This window comes from Lissotriton vulgaris, chromosome 4_1 (assembly GCF_964263255.1).
Source record: "Lissotriton vulgaris chromosome 4_1, aLisVul1.2, whole genome shotgun sequence".
Taxonomy (NCBI): Eukaryota; Metazoa; Chordata; class Amphibia; order Caudata; family Salamandridae; genus Lissotriton; species Lissotriton vulgaris.
Genome location: NC_141691.1, coordinates 1,966,103,345 through 1,966,127,212, shown reverse-complemented (window position 1 = coordinate 1,966,127,212; position 23,868 = coordinate 1,966,103,345).

Genomic DNA, 23,868 nt, shown 5'->3' with positions numbered 1-23,868 from the left:
CACAGTATTCCGGTGCAGTATCTGGGCCCAGGGCACGTGCCCCGGCCCCTTTTATTAACATAGTCACCTGACTGGTGACGCCTGTGGTGGGTGGGTGTAGAGTGTCTTACATCACATGCCAAACACTATACTGTATCCAGCCGGATACTACATCCCTCCCACATTTTATTGAAAAGAAACAAACAAAAGTCCAACCTGTAAGAAAACAAATAAGCAAAAGACTACCACCAAATGAGTCTCTTCAGGCCGTCTGCTGAACAGTGTTAGAGTTCTGGACCGCAAGGTGAAGACGCTCAACTCCACCTCAGCGGTGTAGTTCAGACCAGCCTGGTCTCGCGGTGGTAAAGTCTGTGTACAGAGTTTCAGTGCTGGTGCACCTGGAGCTGTGGTGAAATCCACTTTGGTGCCGGAGACGATCTTTGTGAGTGAGGCCTTCCTTCGGAGGTGGCGTGCTTGGTGACTCTCTTTACTCCTGACTGCTGAGCGACGTTTGACTTGCCTCTCTTGCCTGGACTCCTCTGCCACTGGAGCCTCTTGGAGGGCTTTTCCTGATGGCTGCCATGGGACCGTGTAGAGCTTCGTGTGAGCTGTACGAATGTGTCGCTGGGGACTGCCAACCGACTCAGCCACATCGCTCAGGTAGCCTCTGAGGGTGGTGTTGTTTGGGCCCCTCGCCGTCTGGACTCGGGTTCTGCGCCTTCTTCTGGCGATCCTGTGGGTGACCAGTCTTCCGCCGTGACCTTCGTGTTTCCTGCGCCTGATGTGGAGCTGCTTGGGAACAAAAGGGTATATTTACAACAAGGGGTGGTGAGGGACAGAGTCTCTGAATTAAGCAGAAAGCTCTCACCCAGTCAAGAGATCAGGGCTAGATCCAACACTGTTTTTTAGCTCACTGCACCATCCCAGTTGCAGAACCTGGCTGTATGCAAATTAGTCTGTTCCTGTCCCAGTGCATGATGGGAATAGGGCAAACCAAACTACAAAAGCCAATTCTTACACTGGGAAGGAAACAAGCTCCCGGGGACCGGTTTCTGGCATTACAGCCGTCTTCGGCCCGGTTTGCTTGAATCCTGATGGTGCAATGAGCAAGGGTCTCACATCTGAGAATACCCTTCCACGCTTAGGGTGGACAAAAATATTTACAACAAGGGGTGGTGAGGGACAGAGTCTCTGAATTAAGCAGAAAGCTCTCACCCAGTCAAGAGATCAGGGCTAGATCCAACACCGTTTTTTAGCTCACTGCACCCTCCCAGTTTCAGAACCTGGCTGTATGCAAATTAGTCTGTTCCTGTCCCAGTGCATGATGGGAACAGGGCAAACCAAACTACAAAAGCCAATTCTTACACTGAGAAGGAAACAAGCTCCCGGGGACCGGTTTCTGGCATTACAGCCGTCTTCGGCCCGGTTTGCTTGAATCCTGATGGTGCAATGAGCAAGGGTCTCACATCTGAGAATACCCTTCCACGCTTAGGGTGGACAAAAATATTTACAACAAGGGGTGGTGAGGGACAGAGTCTCTGAATTAAGCAGAAAGCTCTCACCCAGTCAAGAGATCAGGGCTAGATCCAACACCGTTTTTTAGCTCACTGCACCATCCCAGTTTCAGAACCTGGCTGTATGCAAATTAGTCTGTTCCTGTCCCAGTGCATGATGGGAACAGGGCAAACCAAACTACAAAAGCCAATTCTTACACTGGGAAGGAAACAAGCTCCCGGGGACCGGTTTCTGGCATTACAGCCGTCTTCGGCCCGGTTTGCTTGAATCCTGATGGTGCAATGAGCAAGGGTCTCACATCTGAGAATACCCTTCCACGCTTAGGGTGGACAAAAATATTTACAACAAGGGGTGGTGAGGGACAGAGTCTCTGAATTAAGCAGAAAGCTCTCACCCAGTCAAGAGATCAGGGCTAGATCCAACACCGTTTTTTAGCTCACTGCACCATCCCAGTTTCAGAACCTGGCTGTATGCAAATTAGTCTGTTCCTGTCCCAGTGCATGATGGGAACAGGGCAAACCAAACTACAAAAGCCAATTCTTACACTGGGAAGGAAACAAGCTCCCGGGGACCGGTTTCTGGCATTACAGCCGTCTTCGGCCCGGTTTGCTTGAATCCTGATGGTGCAATGAGCAAGGGTCTCACATCTGAGAATACCCTTCCACGCTTAGGGTGGACAAAAATATTTACAACAAGGGGTGGTGAGGGACAGAGTCTCTGAATTAAGCAGAAAGCTCTCACCCAGTCAAGAGATCAGGGCTAGATCCAACACCGTTTTTTAGCTCACTGCACCATCCCAGTTTCAGAACCTGGCTGTATGCAAATGAGTCTGTTCCTGTCCCAGTGCATGATGGGAACAGGGCAAACCAAACTACAAAAGCCAATTCTTACACTGGGAAGGAAACAAGCTCCCGGGGACCGGTTTCTGGCATTACAGCCGTCTTCGGCCCGGTTTGCTTGAATCCTGATGGTGCAATGAGCAAGGGTCTCACATCTGAGAATACCCTTCCACGCTTAGGGTGGACAAAAATATTTACAACAAGGGGTGGTGAGGGACAGAGTCTCTGAATTAAGCAGAAAGCTCTCACCCAGTCAAGAGATCAGGGCTAGATCCAACACCGTTTTTTAGCTCACTGCACCATCCCAGTTTCAGAACCTGGCTGTATGCAAATTAGTCTGTTCCTGTCCCAGTGCATGATGGGAACAGGGCAAACCAAACTACAAAAGCCAATTCTTACACTGGGAAGGAAACAAGCTCCCGGGGACCGGTTTCTGGCATTACAGCCGTCTTCGGCCCGGTTTGCTTGAATCCTGATGGTGCAATGAGCAAGGGTCTCACATCTAAGAATACCCTTCCACGCTTAGGGTGGACAAAAATATTTACAACAAGGGGTGGTGAGGGACAGAGTCTCTGAATTAAGCAGAAAGCTCTCACCCAGTCAAGAGATCAGGGCTAGATCCAACACCGTTTTTTAGCTCACTGCACCATCCCAGTTTCAGAACCTGGCTGTATGCAAATTAGTCTGTTCCTGTCCCAGTGCAAGATGGGAACAGGGCAAACCAAACTACAAAAGCCAATTCTTACACTGGGAAGGAAACAAGCTCCCGGGGACCGGTTTCTGGCATTACAGCCGTCTTCGGCCCGGTTTGCTTGAATCCTGATGGTGCAATGAGCAAGGGTCTCACATCTGAGAATACCCTTCCACGCTTAGGGTGGACAAAAATATTTACAACAAGGGGTGGTGAGGGACAGAGTCTCTGAATTAAGCAGAAAGCTCTCACCCAGTCAAGAGATCAGGGCTAGATCCAACACCGTTTTTTAGCTCACTGCACCATCCCAGTTTCAGAACCTGGCTGTATGCAAATTAGTCTGTTCCTGTCCCAGTGCATGATGGGAACAGGGCAAACCAAACTACAAAAGCCAATTCTTACACTGGGAAGGAAACAAGCTCCCGGGGACCGGTTTCTGGCATTACAGCCGTCTTCGGCCCGGTTTGCTTGAATCCTGATGGTGCAATGAGCAAGGGTCTCACATCTGAGAATACCCTTCCACGCTTAGGGTGGACAAAAATATTTACAACAAGGGGTGGTGAGGGACAGAGTCTCTGAATTAAGCAGAAAGCTCTCACCCAGTCAAGAGATCAGGGCTAGATCCAACACCGTTTTTTAGCTCACTGCACCATCCCAGTTTCAGAACCTGGCTGTATGCAAATTAGTCTGTTCCTGTCCCAGTGCATGATGGGAACAGGGCAAACCAAACTACAAAAGCCAATTCTTACACTGGGAAGGAAACAAGCTCCCGGGGACCGGTTTCTGGCATTACAGCCGTCTTCGGCCCGGTTTGCTTGAATCCTGATGGTGCAATGAGCAAGGGTCTCACATCTGAGAATACCCTTCCACGCTTAGGGTGGACAAAAATATTTACAACAAGGGGTGGTGAGGGACAGAGTCTCTGAATTAAGCAGAAAGCTCTCACCCAGTCAAGAGATCAGGGCTAGATCCAACACCGTTTTTTAGCTCACTGCACCATCCCAGTTTCAGAACCTGGCTGTATGCAAATTAGTCTGTTCCTGTCCCAGTGCATGATGGGAACAGGGCAAACCAAACTACAAAAGCCAATTCTTACACTGGGAAGGAAACAAGCTCCCGGGGACCGGTTTCTGGCATTACAGCCGTCTTCGGCCCGGTTTGCTTGAATCCTGATGGTGCAATGAGCAAGGGTCTCACATCTAAGAATACCCTTCCACGCTTAGGGTGGACAAAAATATTTACAACAAGGGGTGGTGAGGGACAGAGTCTCTGAATTAAGCAGAAAGCTCTCACCCAGTCAAGAGATCAGGGCTAGATCCAACACCGTTTTTTAGCTCACTGCACCATCCCAGTTTCAGAACCTGGCTGTATGCAAATTAGTCTGTTCCTGTCCCAGTGCAAGATGGGAACAGGGCAAACCAAACTACAAAAGCCAATTCTTACACTGGGAAGGAAACAAGCTCCCGGGGACCGGTTTCTGGCATTACAGCCGTCTTCGGCCCGGTTTGCTTGAATCCTGATGGTGCAATGAGCAAGGGTCTCACATCTGAGAATACCCTTCCACGCTTAGGGTGGACAAAAATATTTACAACAAGGGGTGGTGAGGGACAGAGTCTCTGAATTAAGCAGAAAGCTCTCACCCAGTCAAGAGATCAGGGCTAGATCCAACACCGTTTTTTAGCTCACTGCACCATCCCAGTTTCAGAACCTGGCTGTATGCAAATTAGTCTGTTCCTGTCCCAGTGCATGATGGGAACAGGGCAAACCAAACTACAAAAGCCAATTCTTACACTGGGAAGGAAACAAGCTCCCGGGGACCGGTTTCTGGCATTACAGCCGTCTTCGGCCCGGTTTGCTTGAATCTTGATGGTGCAATGAGCAAGGGTCTCACATCTGAGAATACCCTTCCACGCTTAGGGTGGACAAAAATATTTACAACAAGGGGTGGTGAGGGACAGAGTCTCTGAATTAAGCAGAAAGCTCTCACCCAGTCAAGAGATCAGGGCTAGATCCAACACCGTTTTTTAGCTGACTGCACCATCCCAGTTTTAGAACCTGGCTGTATGCAAATTAGTCTGTTCCTGTCCCAGTGCATGATGGGAACAGGGCAAAGCAAACTACAAAAGCCAATTCTTACACTGGGAAGGAAACAAGCTCCCGGGGACCGGTTTCTGGCATTACAGCCGTCTTCGGCCCGGTTTGCTTGAATCCTGATGGTGCAATGAGCAAGGGTCTCACATCTGAGAATACCCTTCCACGCTTAGGGTGGACAAAAATATTTACAACAAGGGGTGGTGAGGGACAGAGTCTCTGAATTAAGCAGAACGCTCTCACCCAGTCAAGAGATCAGGGCTAGATCCAACACCGTTTTTTAGCTCACTGCACCATCCCAGTTTCAGAACCTGGCTGTATGCAAATTAGTCTGTTCCTGTCCCAGTGCATGATGGGAACAGGGCAAACCAAACTACAAAAGCCAATTCTTACACTGGGAAGGAAACAAGCTCCCGGGGACCGGTTTCTGGCATTACAGCCGTCTTCGGCCCGGTTTGCTTGAATCCTGATGGTGCAATGAGCAAGGGTCTCACATCTGAGAATACCCTTCCACGCTTAGGGTGGACAAAAATATTTACAACAAGGGGTGGTGAGGGACAGAGTCTCTGAATTAAGCAGAAAGCTCTCACCCAGTCAAGAGATCAGGGCTAGATCCAACACCGTTTTTTAGCTCACTGCACCATCCCAGTTTTAGAACCTGGCTGTATGCAAATTAGTCTGTTCCTGTCCCAGTGCATGATGGGAACAGGGCAAACCAAACTACAAAAGCCAATTCTTACACTGGGAAGGAAACAAGCTCCCGGGGACCGGTTTCTGGCATTACAGCCGTCTTCGGCCCGGTTTGCTTGAATCCTGATGGTGCAATGAGCAAGGGTCTCACATCTGAGAATACCCTTCCACGCTTAGGGTGGACAAAAATATTTACAACAAGGGGTGGTGAGGGACAGAGTCTCTGAATTAAGCAGAAAGCTCTCACCCAGTCAAGAGATCAGGGCTAGATCCAACACTGTTTTTTAGCTCACTGCACCATCCCAGTTTCAGAACCTGGCTGTATGCAAATTAGTCTGTTCCTGTCCCAGTGCATGATGGGAACAGGGCAAACCAAACTACAAAAGCCAATTCTTAAACTGGGAAGGAAACAAGCTCCCGGGGACCGGTTTCTGGCATTACAGCCGTCTTCGGCCCGGTTTGCTTGAATCCTGATGGTGCAATGAGCAAGGGTCTCACATCTGAGAATACCCTTCCACGCTTAGGGTGGACAAAAATATTTACAACAAGGGGTGGTGAGGGACAGAGTCTCTGAATTAAGCAGAAAGCTCTCACCCAGTCAAGAGATCAGGGCTAGATCCAACACCGTTTTTTAGCTCACTGCACCATCCCAGTTTCAGAACCTGGCTGTATGCAAATTAGTCTGTTCCTGTCCCAGTGCATGATGGGAACAGGGCAAACCAAACTACAAAAGCCAATTCTTACACTGGGAAGGAAACAAGCTCCCGGGGACCGGTTTCTGGCATTACAGCCGTCTTCGGCCCGGTTTGCTTGAATCCTGATGGTGCAAGGAGCAAGGGTCTCACATCTGAGAATACCCTTCCACGCTTAGGGTGGACAAAAATATTTACAACAAGGGGTGGTGAGGGACAGAGTCTCTGAATTAAGCAGAAAGCTCTCACCCAGTCAAGAGATCAGGGCTAGATCCAACACCGTTTTTTAGCTCACTGCACCGTCCCAGTTTCAGAACCTGGCTGTATGCAAATTAGTCTGTTCCTGTCCCAGTGCATGATGGGAACAGGGCAAACCAAACTACAAAAGCCAATTCTTACACTGGGAAGGAAACAAGCTCCCGGGGACCGGTTTCTGGCATTACAGCCGTCTTCGGCCCGGTTTGCTTGAATCCTGATGGTGCAATGAGCAAGGGTCTCACATCTGAGAATACCCTTCCACGCTTAGGGTGGACAAAAATATTTACAACAAGGGGTGGTGAGGGACAGAGTCTCTGAATTAAGCAGAAAGCTCTCACCCAGTCAAGAGATCAGGGCTAGATCCAACACTGTTTTTTAGCTCACTGCACCATCCCAGTTTCAGAACCTGGCTGTATGCAAATTAGTCTGTTCCTGTCCCAGTGCATGATGGGAACAGGGCAAACCAAACTACAAAAGCCAATTCTTACACTGGGAAGGAAACAAGCTCCCGGGGACCGGTTTCTGGCATTACAGCCGTCTTCGGCCCGGTTTGCTTGAATCCTGATGGTGCAATGAGCAAGGGTCTCACATCTGAGAATACCCTTCCACGCTTAGGGTGGACAAAAATATTTACAACAAGGGGTGGTGAGGGACAGAGTCTCTGAATTAAGCAGAAAGCTCTCACCCAGTCAAGAGATCAGGGCTAGATCCAACACCGTTTTTTAGCTCACTGCACCATCCCAGTTTCAGAACCTGGCTGTATGCAAATTAGTCTGTTCCTGTCCCAGTGCATGATGGGAACAGGGCAAACCAAACTACAAAAGCCAATTCTTACACTGGGAAGGAAACAAGCTCCCGGGGACCGGTTTCTGGCATTACAGCCGTCTTCGGCCCGGTTTGCTTGAATCCTGATGGTGCAATGAGCAAGGGTCTCACATCTGAGAATACCCTTCCACGCTTAGGGTGGACAAAAATATTTACAACAAGGGGTGGTGAGGGACAGAGTCTCTGAATTAAGCAGAAAGCTCCCACCCAGTCAAGAGATCAGGGCTAGATCCAACACCGTTTTTTAGCTCACTGCACCATCCCAGTTTCAGAACCTGGCTGTATGCAAATTAGTCTGTTCCTGTCCCAGTGCATGATGGGAACAGGGCAAACCAAACTACAAAAGCCAATTCTTACACTGGGAAGGAAACAAGCTCCCGGGGACCGGTTTCTGGCATTACAGCCGTCTTCGGCCCGGTTTGCTTGAATCCTGATGGTGCAAGGAGCAAGGGTCTCACATCTGAGAATACCCTTCCACGCTTAGGGTGGACAAAAATATTTACAACAAGGGGTGGTGAGGGACAGAGTCTCTGAATTAAGCAGAAAGCTCTCACCCAGTCAAGAGATCAGGGCTAGATCCAACACCGTTTTTTAGCTCACTGCACCGTCCCAGTTTCAGAACCTGGCTGTATGCAAATTAGTCTGTTCCTGTCCCAGTGCATGATGGGAACAGGGCAAACCAAACTACAAAAGCCAATTCTTACACTGGGAAGGAAACAAGCTCCCGGGGACCGGTTTCTGGCATTACAGCCGTCTTCGGCCCGGTTTGCTTGAATCCTGATGGTGCAATGAGCAAGGGTCTCACATCTGAGAATACCCTTCCACGCTTAGGGTGGACAAAAATATTTACAACAAGGGGTGGTGAGGGACAGAGTCTCTGAATTAAGCAGAAAGCTTATCTCTCCTGCAGTCCTGCGTGCTGGTGATGGGAGGTCGCCGCCCTTCCGCCCCCTATGGACCAGCCGCCACTGATTGTAAGGTTGGGGCGTCAGGCCCTCATGCTGATAAATGAGGGACACGAACACACAGTATTCCGGTGCAGTATCTGGGCCCAGGGCACGTGCCCCGGCCCCTTTTATTAACATAGTCACCTGACTGGTGACGCCTGTGGTGGGTGGGTGTAGAGTGTCTTACATCACATGCCAAACACTATACTGTATCCAGCCGGATACTACATCCCTCCCACATTTTAATGAAAAGAAACAAACAAAAGTCCAACCTGTAACAAAACAAATAAGTAAAAGACCACCACCAAATGAGTCTCTTCAGGCCGTCTGCTGAACAGTGTTAGAGTTCTGGACCGCAAGGTGAAGACGCTCAACTCCACCTCAGCGGTGTAGTTCAGACCGGCCTGGTCTTGCGGTGGTAAAGTCTGTGTACAGAGTTTCAGTGCTGGTGCACCTGGAGCTGTGGTGAAATCCACTTTGGTGCCGGAGACGATCTTTGTGAGTGAGGCCTTCCTTCGGAGGTGGCGTGCTTGGTGACTCTCTTTACTCCTGACTGCTGAGCGACGTTTGACTTGCCTCTCTTGCCTGCACTCCTCTGCCACTGGAGCCTCTTGGAGGGCTTTTCCTGATGGCTGCCATGGGACCGTGTAGAGCTTCGTGTGAGCTGTACGAAGGTGTCGCTGGGGACTGCCAACCGACTCAGCCACATCGCTCATGTAGCCTCTGAGGGTGGTGTTGTTTGGGCCCCTCGCCGTCTGGACTCTGGTTCTGCGCCTTCTTCTGGCGATCCTGTGGGTGACCAGTCTTCCGCCGTGACCTTCGTGTTTCTGGCGCCTGATGTGGAGCTGCTTGGGAACAAAAGGGGTTAGGTCCTTTATGTGGTGAGGGCTAGACCTAATATCAATATTGAACAACACAAAGTACCCAAACCACAGTGACTCAATACGTTTTTTTGATACAGGGTAAGAAACCAATTTATTGTCGCTTCCCTAGACACCATTATTTTGTGTCAATCATTTTGTATTTTTTATATTTTCAAAGAATTCCTGACAGAAAAAGACATTGATTGCAAATATTTACAAGGCTAAACAAACTTTAACAAACATTAAAGGCAAAGACTATTTACACATTTAGAAACCATTATGTCACACATTAGAAAGTATTCTCACATCAGACATTAAATAAAACAATTATTGAAAAAATGATACAAACATTTTTATCACAAACAACAAAAAAATTACAAACACTGAATGAGAGAAACTAGGGGTTGGGAGGATAGAATATAAGTAATTAAATGACTTATATAAATTTTAATGCTGAACCAGCCGGTCCTAGCTTTTGTACAACCATGATACTTTGTATCTCCCAAACAACACTGCCGACGGGTTTCGAGACCAGACTGGAGTCACTGGTCTGTCATCAGGGCTGTATGTGTCTTGTATCTGTAGGACACAAAATCAATGTTTTGCTTAGTCTAGTGTGTGGGCTCCTTATTACCATGAAGTAGCTATAATGACGGTGTGCACTACATACCAAGGCTGCTCAATGTAGAATTTCAGAGGAGGTCTTTTGGAGGTCCGTTTAAATGAATAGCGTGGCCGTACAGAGAAGCCTAGAAAGATTTTAAGGATGTTTTTTAATTACATGATTGATTCATTCATTATGCTAGTGGCTGAGTCAGTTTGGGGAAGTGAAAGCGTACCTTTTACTTTGGGTAGTGCCGAGTGCTGGCAGGATCCATTAGGAGCGGCGTAACCATTAATTTGGATTCTGAGATATGGGAGAGATTGACATTCAGAGGCTTGGCAGCGTGCAAACAGTGTTTCACACTCGCTTGGAGAATTCGAAGAAATGTTGCCGACCTTGATTTGATCCCCTGGACTGCCACGTGACCGCGTGGGCTGTGCGGGCCATCTCATAGGCTACGCTTAGGGGTCGCTGCAGAACTTCCAACAGGGCCACGGCCAAGTCTTGTGTAGTCCCCAAGGGCGGATCTTCCAATGGCCGGATGTGCTTGACTTTGGCAGGCTGTAGGTTGACTGGGGTGCACCGACTGTTCCTGGGTGATTCGCCCCCTTGAGCTCCGGTTGTTCGGAGTGTGTGTGGATTCACTTGGGTGGTGCGATGCTCCTTAGTGAAGATGCACCTGGAAGGTGGTAACAGGATTTTCGTTTTCTTCAGAGACAGACAGGCGGCGATCTTCTGTCGGGATGACCTTCGGGAGCGAGGAGGACCTTCGGGACTTCATGGCACTGCTCCATTGTCTGCAGGCCGGTGCACTGCTAGGTGTGGTGCTATTGATACCAAGCAGACGGTGAAAGGTAAGAGAACGGTCGAACTGCGAAGCGTGGGGCCAAAACGCAGATTGCGCTGCTATCGGCTTACGGTAGGTCCTCCCGCGGCGATGTCTCCAGTGACGTCTCTGTACCCCGGTGGCTGGCTTGTGTGGAGGAGCACCTTCCTCAGTGCTGGTGCGAGTCCTTGGTCCTGTCGCTCTTCTCTGTTCCATCATGCACGCATGTGATGGTTGTCTGCCCTGTGGCATCATGCCACTGTTCTTTCCTCCCTTGCAGAATGGCATTGTGCCACGCTCTTCTCCTTCCGACCAGGATTTTCCTTGGATGTGGCGTCCGGCCACCTGTCTCATGTTTGCTCCACATGGACGTCTCACTGGTCGCGTCGTTCCTAGGACGGTCTTTTCTCTTCATTTGCGGACTTGTTGCAGACCTGTCCTGTCAGTCGGACTTGCATATACCTCTTGCGCCTGGAGGCTGCTGCCTCTTGGCGGCTGCTTCTTCCTTTCTTCCTGTGCGCTTGTCCGGATTGCTCACTCTGCGTGACAGGTTCCTCTGTTGCTGTGCGCTGTGACATCCGGTCACGTGTCACTGTGCTATCGGAGCATCTGTTGCTGTGGTGGCCTGCCACGTGAGGTGTGCAACTCCTCTCTATGCTGTTGTGGGTCACCGCCGACTCTGTCTTGAGGCAGTGTGAGGGAGGACACTCTGGGATGCCTTTAGTCCACTGCGGGGTTTTGCTGGGGCGGTGGAGACGTGGATTCTCTCCTACCTGCATTCAGCAGTGCGCCTTTGTGGAGATGTCTATCTCCTGGGCGCTTTCTTTCTGGCACATGAGGTGCCAGTGGTGCAGCTTGCGGTTCTGCCTGTTCACCAGTAGGAGCGGGTAGTGCGATCTCTTCTCCGGTGCTGGTGTTGGGAAGCTACGTGTGGTGCGTGCTCTGCACTAGTCTTTTCTTTTCCTTTTGTAGGGGTAGCCACCTCGAGACGTTGGTGTCTTGTGGATCTTCTATCCTTGCTGGTGGTAGCGGTCGTTGGCGTTGCTGTTTGTGTTTGGGTTTACTTATAGTTGTGGCCGTTCGCCACTCGGGGTTGTGACACATTGTCCTTGCTGGCGGTGACGTCATACAGCCACTGGGGTGTGTGCGCAGTGCATGTTCTCCTTGTGCCTTCATGGGTCGTGCTTCTTGGTCCTAACGCCTTCACTGGACCTTGCTTGTCCTCTTGCTGCTCCTCTTTGCTGGGATATCTGTGCTTCTTGGGGAGTCTTTGCTGGGGATATCGGTCCCTCTCTCTCTTGCAGCGAACAGTGGGTAACTAACCTGGAGCATGTGGTGCTCGTTGGGCTATTCAGTGGGGCTCAAAGTGTCCGGGCGGTGTCTTTCACCTTTGCTGGAGTTTTCCGCAGGGCCTTTGGGGAGATATGACAGTCTCTTTTGCTTAGTGAGAACATTCAGTTGCAGTCTAGGCTACTGCAGAGTAGGTATGGGGCTGCTGCTTGCTGTTAGTTTCCTCTTAACATGTCAGTCTTTTCCTGTGCAGTATTTTTCAGTGGCCACTAGGTGGCAGTGTAGCGCTTTTTAGCGGCACCGGCAGTCTTTTCCTTAATTGTGGGCCTTTACCTTCGCTGCCGGTGCTGGGCTTCGGTGCAGCTGGGAACTCAGGTGCAGAGCCTCTCTCAATGCGGCAGGGCTCAGGGCAGTGCTCTCCCTCATAACACGGCGACTCCTGCAGGTGCTCTTCACTCTCTCTTCGAGCAGACGCGCAGCTGCCCACGGTCACCAGGTGGCGCTGCATGTGCTTCATGCCTGCCACGATGGTGATCTGTGGCGGCAGTACGGCCGTGCCTCAGAGATCTTCCCGCCACACCATGCCATGGTGCCTTGTTGCTTGTGGTCAGCATACAGGAGAGTGCAGAGGTGAGTGCCGATTGGTGTGCAGGGTCCTCACTGATGAGCACTGTTCAGCGCCATTTTGCCTGGCTGTGCTGGACACAAGCCTCACACTGGCGCAGCCGGGTCTCTGTGGTCGGGCGGGGCACTGGCGCCTCCAGCTGCTCTCGATGTAGGGAGAGGGAGAGAGTGCAAACATACTGGCTTAGGGCCAGGCACTACCACCCCCTGACAAAGTTCTACGGATGCCGGGCCTCCACTCCTTCGCTGTAGCTTGCGCCTTCCCCCCAGGGCTGTGTGGGGCCTTTGCCTAATATCGCCCGAGCTGGATGTGGATCGCCTGACTGTTGTCCTCGTTGCCACGCCGGCCGCTTCGATCGGCCGTGGGATCCGCGCACTCTTCCTCGTGAGGGTGGGGGATGGGCACAGCTTGTCTTCCTCGCGGGGCCGGGGAGTGGTTAGCATCTCTACTCTCCGTCCTCACGCTTTCAGATCGTCTTCTGGCACTGATGCGGGTGGGCTCCTGCGGGTCTCTGGCGTTCGGGACACCTCTCCCCTTCGCGCCACTAACCCCACGACACCTTTACTTCTACGGGGCTTGGAGGCTGTCGGAGCCGTTACCAGATTCAGTCAGAGAGTGGGTCTCACCAATGCCACTGGACGACTGTCACTAAGCCGTTGCCACGACCAGCCCGCACCGACGCGGTCGGCCAGAACCAAAGATATTGTTAACGAGTCTGCTGACACTAACGCCGGTCCGCATGTAAGCGGTCGGCCAGAACTGTTGGATTCTGTTGTTTTCAGCACTGCAGTAGCCCCGGACGGAGCTACCGGCCTTTAAGGAACTGCATTTTAAAGTCATTATTTCAAAGTGCATATGTTTGATTACTGTATGTTAGTATTTCATTGTGTTGGTCTTGTTAGTACAGATAAATATTGGTTATTTTTCTAAAACTGGTATGGTGTACTTTTGTAGTATTTTCACTGTATTACTGTTGGTTATGTGTAAATGCTTTACACACTGCCTCTGAGATAAGCCTGACTGCTCGTACCAAGCTAACAAGGGCATGAGCAGGGGTTATTTCAGTAGTGTATCCACCTTATCCTGACTAGAAGGAAGGATCCCTATTTGGACAAAGGTTCAAAGCCATTGCCAACTAGAGACCATAATTTCTAACACAAAGCTACTTGTTTGGAAAGGTACTGTATGGTTCTACAAAGGAAGTTAGGACACGAGCCGTCCTGTGATATCTGGGGTGTCATGTTCTCCTATGATTCACCTGGTTCTCTATATCTGTCAGCAAGAGATTGCGGTTAGATATCGCAAGGATACCACAAGTGATAGCTTTTGCCATGTGTCTCACCTTTGCGCAGTTACTTTTTGTCTTTACTGTTCTTTGGCTGCTGGGTGTGTGAGTGCCGGTGCAAGGTGGGGGCAATGCTGCTCCTGGTGATGTGTTGTTCAATTTAACTCACTGAGCCAGATCACGCAGACTTTCCACAAGCCTAGCTAGCATTGCCAAAGTTGTTGTCCTCCTTGTCTAGTGCTCAAATTCACACCCTGAACTGACAAAGATGGGCAGTACTAGCACTTGTGATGAAGAGGCTTGTGCTGATTACACTCCAGTGGTTCTTCCCTAGGGGAATATTATTCAGGCCCAAACACAAACCCACCATCCAAACAAAGCAAAGATTCCACCCCAGGTTACAGCAGTGGTTAGAAGGTGGAAGTTGAAGCTACCACTCATTTTGGTAAAATTGTAAATTGATACTTGTATAGCGCACTACTCACCCGCAAGGTTCTCAAGGCGCTTGTACGAATACCGCTGTGGAACCCATCCTGGCTTTCCCTGTGAGGCGTCCACTCCTGGGCACCCCCAAGGTGGAGGCCAGGCATCCTTAGCGTTGTGGGGGCCGTTGTGGAGATTAAGCAAGTTGCCCAGAGTTGCAGAGTGGGACTCCATGATTGGAATAGGCACCAAGGCGAGAATTATCAGGTCCGTGGAATTTTGAGCCCAAGACCTGCCAAGGTGGGTAATTGAACCCTGGTCCCGGGCTAGACCTCTGCATCAGGGTCTGCCGCTCTAATCATTGAGCCACACTTCTCCACTATTGGTGAGCCATCATGGCGTAGAGCCAAGCCTCTTAAATTACTTTGGCTCTTCTGATAAGGCCACCAAAAGCATTTGTGATGTTCTCAGTGCTGAGTAGTCACAGGTGCTATGCTGCTGAGATGTGTGCCTCTGTTTCTGGGCACGCCTCAATGGCAGAACGTCACACGGGCACCAGTATTCAAGCCCTTGCCACATGGTCTGGTGGTGCAGATCATTTCCAGGGTTGCAGTGGACAGCTTCCACTTCTCTCTGCCTCCAGTCCTTGCAGATCTTCTTTTTAACACAGTGTTTTCTTCATGCAAAATCACCTGCACCTGCAGCACCCCTCTTTAGTAGTGATTCAGATCTTTCCTTCGAGGCAGGCTACAGGCAGTTCTTCTCCTAGCAGGCTACGGAACTACCAGGCTCATGTCCCAGAACCTCATAAATGGGAGTTGGCAGTGAGCGACTCCAAGCCTGAGGCACAAAAAGGTTTCTTGGTTTCTTGTCCTGTGCCGTGGGATGCGAGATCGTGGTAGAGAAATCTTGGTACACTGGCTGGTAGTTTCCAACCCTTACTAATTCCAAGTTTGCCTGGAGATTTTGGGTATTCCACAGTCCCAACTCTGTGATTAATTTCAGGCAGTGCAAGACTTACGTGTATTCCTCCAAGCTAGTCTTTGTCCTACAGTGTCAGTGTGAAGGTGGGGTGAAGTTGGGGGTCTCCTGTCAGGACAAGGCACAAAAGAGGGAGAGGCTTCCCCACTTAACCATCCCAAACTTGTCGTACACGCTTCTGGAAGGAATGAAACGGGACGGGGTAAAGGTTTTCCTTACACTTCAATTAGGCCCTCTGTCTCTTATCCTTCATCTGCTAGGGTATTGTCTGCTGCAGAGGCTCTCAATAGTTCTTTGCAGAAGCTCTGCAGCTCACATTGTTCTCTGGGCCTTTCTCCAACCCTCAACTTGGGTGTCACTCCCATGCAGGAAAATGGATTCCTGTGTGGCCACAAACACTTGTAGCCCACACACACACCACTTGCTGCCCTCCCTACACACATGGATTACACACATACAGGCGTATCTCACATGAGTGGAGCAAAGAAAGTGGTGGAAATGGGCTGCCAGACCAATTTGAAAAGACAGAAATGACCAGTAGGCAACTGTGTGTGGCTGGCGACAGGAGAAAAGGCCTATTGTGCCGCTCTGATCTATTGCTGCTGCCACGGTCAGCAAAGAAGACTTATTTAAGTGCTGAATGATAGAAAGGTGGAGGGCCTTGTGAGATGCAGGCAGTTGGATAGGACATAAAGGAGTGCTAGATGTGGCAAGGTTCTTATGGTAGTGTGAAATGTGTACTCTTTGCAATGTGAAAGTACAGTCTTTCCTCTCACATTTGCTTCCCCACCCAAATGCCTTACCACATCTGAATGTGAATGAATTTATTAACTGTTCGATTAATTAAAATCATTACAGTAAAAAAGAAGCTACATCTATTAAAAGTAAAACAATTGTTAAAGAAATTCCCAAAACAATTTCACCTTAGACCCCTGCCCACATCCCAGCCCTTCAGTGCCGTTGTCCTTGTGAGGGCTTGCGTTCTCTAAAATTGTGAAATGGACTTTGGGTAGAAGTATTGGCCCTTCTGGTGCCTCGCTGGGTCTCTCCGGCCACATTGGCCATTTTGTTTAACACAGATTGCATGAGTTGGAAAAGGGCCATCAGACTTGCACAGGAGCAGCCTCTCCTTGTGACGCCTCCTTTATGGCACTCCTGACTATGTTGGTAAATTTTCCCAGTCGTGCTAAGTTTCTTGCCGTTGAGTCTGAGAAACACAAAGCCGAGGCCTCCCTACAGGTCCTTGCTCAGTTTGCAATGAGCAGCGGGCGGAGAAGGCACCGGTGCTCTTCATTCAGTTTGGGGCAGCAGCACAAAAGGTGTAGCCAGGATTCTTTGGCAAAGGGGCATAGCCTGCACTCGATGCTTACCCCCTTATGAGCCCACGCTGGATTGAAGTCTGTGATGCCTAATGTAATAGGTCTCATGAAGAGTATTTTCCTTCGAGCATTCGCTGACGGGGCCTCACGCAGGTAGGATTGCTCTTTTCCCAAAATATATGATTTGTCCAGTGACTCTGTGAGCGTACCAGGGCTGAGGGATTAGATGTCTAGCGCAAATGATGTTTCCAGGACCTGCTTACTCACCGGTTTCTTCTAAGAGGATTCAGGAATTTTGGATAGTTGTAGGCTTACTGCCTCTATCCTTAAGGTGGTGATGGCCTGGCCAAGGCTGATTTGCCAGGCTTAACTGTCACCTCGAGCAGGGGCGGCTCTAGGCTCATGGCGGCCCTGGGCAGGGAGCGTAGGTAGGAGGCCCCGGAAGAGGGGGTCCGGGCGGGGCAGAGCACGGAGGCCACTGAAGAAGGGGGGTGGGGGGGTCAGGGTGTTTGGAAGTGGAACAGAGCCGAAGGCCGCAAAATCCCTGCCAGGGGCCGCCACGCAAATATGTATCCATCCTCAGAGGATTATTATATTAAGGATATATATTGGCGGGGTGGCCCCTGGGTTTTGGTGGCCCTGTGCAGGTGCACAGCTTGCACATGCCTAAGGCCACCCCTGCCTCGAGCACGGACCTTGGTTGATGTCTGAGTGAATCTTCTGGAGGTCTTAATGTATAACTTTATCAGGTGCCCCTGGCCTATAAGGTCTGGCCTCTGGAGACCAAGCTCCAATCTTAGCCATGGTTTCATTGCTGCTTGCGGAATATGCAACACTAATTTGTATTCCTTGATTTCAGTTGTCTTTAGGAACGTGTACAGCTTCTGAGAAAGGCCAGATGACTATAGCTGATGGCAGGTATCAGTTTTGCTCTGAAAACATTCAATAGTTGGACTTAGCAAATGATAGCTAAATTGTCTTAGCAGATGAATAACTTTGTTGGTCCTGGTTTTGAGATGTTTTAGATGAATATTTGAGGTGGCCCTTTCTGAGAGCCAGACCCCAAGGTAGCTATAGGCTGCTACGGTTTCGATTTGCAGATCACCCATGTACCAGTGGGCTTGCTTTTTGTTCTGCTGTTTCCCAAACACCATTACCTTGGTCTTTCCCTGATTGAAACGATCCAGCGCTTTCAAGGCTCTCTGAAGGCCAACTCTTATACATCTGTTTTTAGGTGGATATGCATATGTGATCAGGCATAATGTTGTTACTCATAGTGTAAGCGAACCAATAGCATATGTGGGCTGACCCACTGCTCCAAGCTATAGTGGCCAGAAGCAAAATGTGAATGACATCTAAACAGCCCAGTGTATGAAGAGGGCTTACCCAAAGCGTGTATATAAATGGAGTGAGTGAGTGTGTTTGTGTTTTTTTTACTACAAGCAGCTGACAAGACAGCTTAAGCTCTCCTTAGGACAGACCTAAAAATGTAGGGACCAAGGAAGAAAGGCATTTGTGAATAAATGAAGCAGTACCGCAGGAGTGATACTTTGGGAACTCGTAAATGCTTCTGTGAATCACGCACAAAATGTACAAATCCCTATTAGTTAAAGTACAGAGAGGACACAATTCGTTCTATTTGTAGAAGTTGTGGACATACATACTATAAATATTAAATTTTATTCCAGTTTCACAAATTTTGGGGCCTATTCACAAAGGCATTTTAGAATATGTGAAGTAGTACTACAGGGGTACTAGTCATGTACTCACAAAAACATTTGTGAATCATCCCTTTAAGCTTTCTGGAAGGATTTGCCAAACATGCTTTTATGTTGTAGGCGATGGTGATCAAATGTGGCACTTTCTCTCACTTCCACAGTCTGGCTTTGAATTACTCAACCGGAAGGCTCTCCAGCGTGTCATGCTGTGCCTCTTTTGGGATCTTGACTGCAGGAATTCATTACTACCCTATTTTGGTGGTGTTACAACCGTACTCCTTGTGTTCATTGGTCTACTTACACTGTATGTGGCAATGTAGGAGCATCTCTCTGTGGCCTTTTTCACCCACAGGAACCTCCTATTGTTCAACAACTGCTTTCATCTATTAGAGCGGCTTGTTTCTCGACCAATGTACTCTGCAGTTCACAGCGGCATCACCACATCTCACTAGCCGGGGACCACAAGCACCTTTTATCCTGTGCTCACATTCCTGATGATGACCATCCTATGAGGTCAAAATGTGGTCTTATAAATCTCAGTTAAACTCTCAAACCATATCCTTTCCTCTACAATTTTCTGAGTCTTGAGTCAGCTGTTTTTTTTGTAGACCCACTGCCTGCTTTTTCACTTTGTTGCACTGTGTGATCACCTTGGAGAACATTACTGATTCTAAATGATGAATATAAAAGTTGTCCATGGTAATATTTAGTAGTGCTTACTGTTTGGTAATTGGCTGGTTGTGTTCTTTTTCTTGTATTCATTACTTTTAGGATTATTAATTGGTCCAAATATTACGTCCTGTGACTTGATAGACGAGTCCACAGCAAACCACTGTATTTCTAATGTATAAGCTCACTCTTGGTTCTCAGTTGGCATACTGGGTGCGCCTTGTGTTTCTTAACCATTTCATTTATATTAATGCAAGCAGATTCTGAGACAGCACATGGAGATAAGCATTCAACCTTTCATCCTTCTGAAGTCAATAAATAATATATTCAATTAGGCACTAGTGACAGCTGTTTTTTAAAGTGCTATGAAACTGCACATTTCTGTAGAGCAATGCAATAGTTGAAATTATTCTGCATTTGATTATTATCCTTCTAATATTTATACAATTCAATAGTTCAAAACATGTCACATTTTTCATCAAGTTTTGTGTACCAATTTGACAGGTCTGCAGTCTTTTGTTTCAATGTTAATATTTTTATGGTTCGCTGAGCCAGCGCATTCGCTGCTTTGCAAGACATTTAGTAGTGGGCTTTGAAAAGTCCTACCCAAAGGCTTTTGCCGGCCTCCAGTGTGCGGTTACGCGCATGTTGACGTGCACAGGCCATCTGGCTTTCTGTAATGGCTCATTAAGCCTTACAGCGGGTGAATCCCCTTCTCCCTCCTTGTCAGCCTCTCTCATTGTTGGATCCATTTCACAGGGAAGCAACTAAATGAAAGAAGGAAAGAGAGGTGGGCTGCTCGCGTGCACCACTCGCAGGCTTGTTTCATTTTCCCCGCAGTCTCATTTGCAACGCCATGAAGAAAGTTCTTCGTCCCACATCAGCATATGGTTAGCAGTGACTTCTGCTTCTGGACAGCCTGGCAGCGCTTTCTGCTGGAGGGGTACACCCAGGCAGCAGCACTGTGTGTGTGTGCTGGGCAGCCACTGCTCCCCACCTGCAGCGGTCGTAGGAAGTCTGCACAAACTGAAGCAAACAGCCGGGCCCATTAGCTTCAGCGCTCCAATAGAGTATCTAACTTAGTACTCTTGCTTTGAAATGGACACTAGGTTTTCTTGCATTTAGCACAACCTGCTCTCCCCCCTAAAAAGGCAATGCTATTGAGCCTGGATTGCCTCCCACCAGACCTCTTACCTTGTCCATTGACTATCCACTTGTACAATGTATGAAATCTTGTAGCCACACAAACTCTTGTCCCCTGTAAACAAGGAATGTGCCTACATTGTCACAGCTCGCCTCAATACTTGCCTAAATGATCATTTCCATAACTCGCTTACTAACTGTATATTGTCTATCTGATCTATGCATGGACTGCCCTACTGTAACGTGCTTGATTTGTACATGGACTCCCACTCCTTGCACTGGTTTATTTATTGCCACCACCTTCTTTCCACGGACAGCCCCCTGCAACGACTCGCGAGGTACAGTGACTGTACCCCACACTGACAGTGCCTTCTCACAACCACCTGAAGTGTTTGTTGATTCCTTTCTTCCACCCCATCATCTTTCACTGTGCATAAACGTACCTCTTACTCGATTTGCTATGTGTATTGCCTTCTCTCACCACACTCTCATACTACAGTGCTGAGTGCCCAATGTTATGCACTGGGCATTCGTTGTCCTGCTTAGAGAAGCATGCTTGGCCGTTTGTTAGTGGTACTGTTATATTCATGTTCAAAGTATTTACTTTCAAAGATATAGAATGTTATTGCTGGTATATGATAAATGTGAATTTATTATTTTCATATCATGACTGCATTGTCAGAAATGTTTCTTTCGAGAAAGGTGATGGTGCATAACATGGTAACAGCATTCCCAGGTTAATACTTTGTGGTGTCAGTAATTTCTGCCACTTGTTTCGCTAGCAAACACTGATGCTGGGCCGGCTTTAGCGCTGATGGCACCCGGTGCAACAATCACTTTTGGTGCCCCCACGTCCCATGACCGCCTCCTCAGATTCTCTCTGTTCCACCTAAAAGAGTGCCCCTCATCTCTCCTATCATAAGATATTTCTAAAAACAGTGCCCTCCTTAGATCACAGCGCCCCCCACAACAGGTCAGCACCCAGTAAGGCTGCACCAGTTGCACTGCCCTAAAGCCGGCCCCGCATAGATGGCTATAGTTACTAACATCAACTGAAATCTGGTTAGATACCTAAAAAAACAGCATCTGCCACCCTCAGGGGTCAACGTAATGTCTGCTATCTCTTTCCAAGACTTCATTTTACAAGGTTATTTGTTCTTGCTTAAGGGGTCTGTTGATGCTCCCTCTAGAAATAGTATCAGATCCTAATGCTCTCCGAGACTACCTAATTTGTGGTTACTAGTGTGTTTCGCAACAACTCTGGCAAAATACATGCACGAACGAGAAACAGGCAGTCATGTTCAGAAATCAACTTGGATACAATGGCTTTGGGCATAGGAAGGGAAAGTCAGAAATTGCCTTTTGCCCTTCTAGCGATGGAAGATGATTGTTTGGATGTGGTGATTGGAGGAAGTGCTTTGCAATGGGGGTGGGAAAAAGGAAGAAGAAGGCCGAGAACTTTGCTAAAACTGCAACAAAACAAACAAGCATTGGCATAGCCAATAGGTCTTGCTTTGTACCTTATAAGTATTTAGTTATGCAGCACAATATCCTTGGTGCAACAACATCAACTGTTGCATGGCTAAACACTTATAAGGTTCCAATAGCGAGACCTATTGGCTATGCCAATGCTTGTTATATTTTGTTGCTATTTGTTAAATCATTAGGTTTCAATAAATAATATATTGATTTGGGCGCTAGTGACAGCTGTTTTTTAATGTGCTATGAAACTGCACATTTCTGCAGAGCAATGCAATAGTTGAAATTATTCTGCATTGGATTATTATCCTTCTAAGATTTATACAATTCATTAGTTTAAAACATTTCACATTTTTCATCAAGTTTTGAGTACTAATTTGACAGGTCCGCAGTCTTTTGTTTCAATGTTACTATTTTTATATTTTGTTGTTATTTGTTAAATCATTAGGCTGTTCTGCTTCATTTTCCTCAAGCCAACTCTTATGGGATCCTTCTTTGGACGTCAGACGCTCAGTAAATGAAACAGATAACGAGCTTGCTGATACTACCCATGAAGCAGACTGGCTTAGTGCTGTCCCCCGCTAACAGGCGTCAAGTACAGGGTAGCTGCTCAAGATACACGTACAGTCAGGTGTGCAGCCAGGAGAGTGGCGAGGAGGCAATAGGCCCTGGTGCAAGGAAAATGGGTCCTTTATATGCTGTTGGGGTAGCAAATACAGCAATTTTCAGGGTTTCCCCCCACACCGCCCCGGGGACCGCCACCCCCGGGGCTTTATCATAATATATGCGGGGGCTCACGGCCCCCCACAGCCCCGGGGACCGCCACCCCGGGGCATCTTTAAATTGGGTGGGGCGGCTCTGAGGCCCCCCCAGCCCCGGGAACTACCACCCCCCGGGGCTTCTAAAGATTTGGTGTGGGGGGGCTCTCAGGCCCTCCACCCGGGGACCGCCACCCCCCGGGGCTTCTTAAAATTAGTTGGGGGCTCTCAGGTCCCCCAGCCCCGGGAATCGCCACCCCGGGGCTTCTAGTTCTTTCTTGGGGGGCTCGCAGGCCCCCCCAGCCCCAGGGACCCCAACCCCCGGGGCTTAAAAAATGAATGGTGGGGGGCTCATGGGCCCCCTCGGCTTTATTTTTAAAAAATATACCCTGTGTGGGGGTCTCAAGCCCCCCCACACGACCTGGGGACCACCACCTCCCGGGGCACTGAATATTCAAATTGGGGGGTCTGTGACCAACCCCCCAGCCCAGGTGACCACCACCCCGGGGCTTTGTTATATGCGGGAGGGGGGCCGCACGGCCCCCCTCCTGGAGCATTGTCGAGGCCCTGGGGACCGCTACCCCCAGGGCCGGCTCATGCAGTGTCCCGGGGTGCCCACCCCAGGGTCACTGCCGTTTGCAATGACTGAGCGGGAGCCTCGCGGCTCCCACCCTGTCATTGCAAACTGCTTTGCTATCTGGAGGAGAAAGCAGGCAAACCTGCTCTCTCTTCCAAATAGCAAAGCTGATTGCTTTTCCACAGGGGGAGCAGCGTGTTAGCTAAGCCGTATGTGGAAAAGCAAAGGATGCGGGGAGCCAGCTGGGACTGTGGGGGTATTGGGGACCCCCCATGCCCCCCAACGGAGAGGGCCAGCCCCGGGGGCTGGAGTCCCCAGAGCTATTAGTGGCACGGGAGGGGGGCCACGCGGCCCCCTCCATAAAATGTAAAATATAAAAAAAAATTAAAAGGCCGGCCCCGGGGGATGGGATCCCCGGGGCCATAAGTGGCCACAGGAGGAGTCAAGGCAGCCCTCCTCCCAAAAAAAAATATTTTTAAAAAGAGGCCCATGCCCCAGAGGATGGGGTCCCGAGACAGAATATGGCCTTGGGAGGGGGGCCACGCAGCCCCCTTCCCAACTTTTACATTTAAAAAAAAATTGGGGGCAGGCCCTGGGGGATGGGGTCCCAGGGGCCAAAAAATTTGAAAAAGATGGAGGGGCTACACAGCCCCCTTCTTAAAAAAAAGTTTTTAAAAAAACGGGATCACGGCTGGAGGCCAGACCCCCCCCTCCCCCTCATTGCACCACTCTGCAAACGCGCCCCCTGGCGCGTTTGCAGAGGGGGAACAAATTCCCCTTG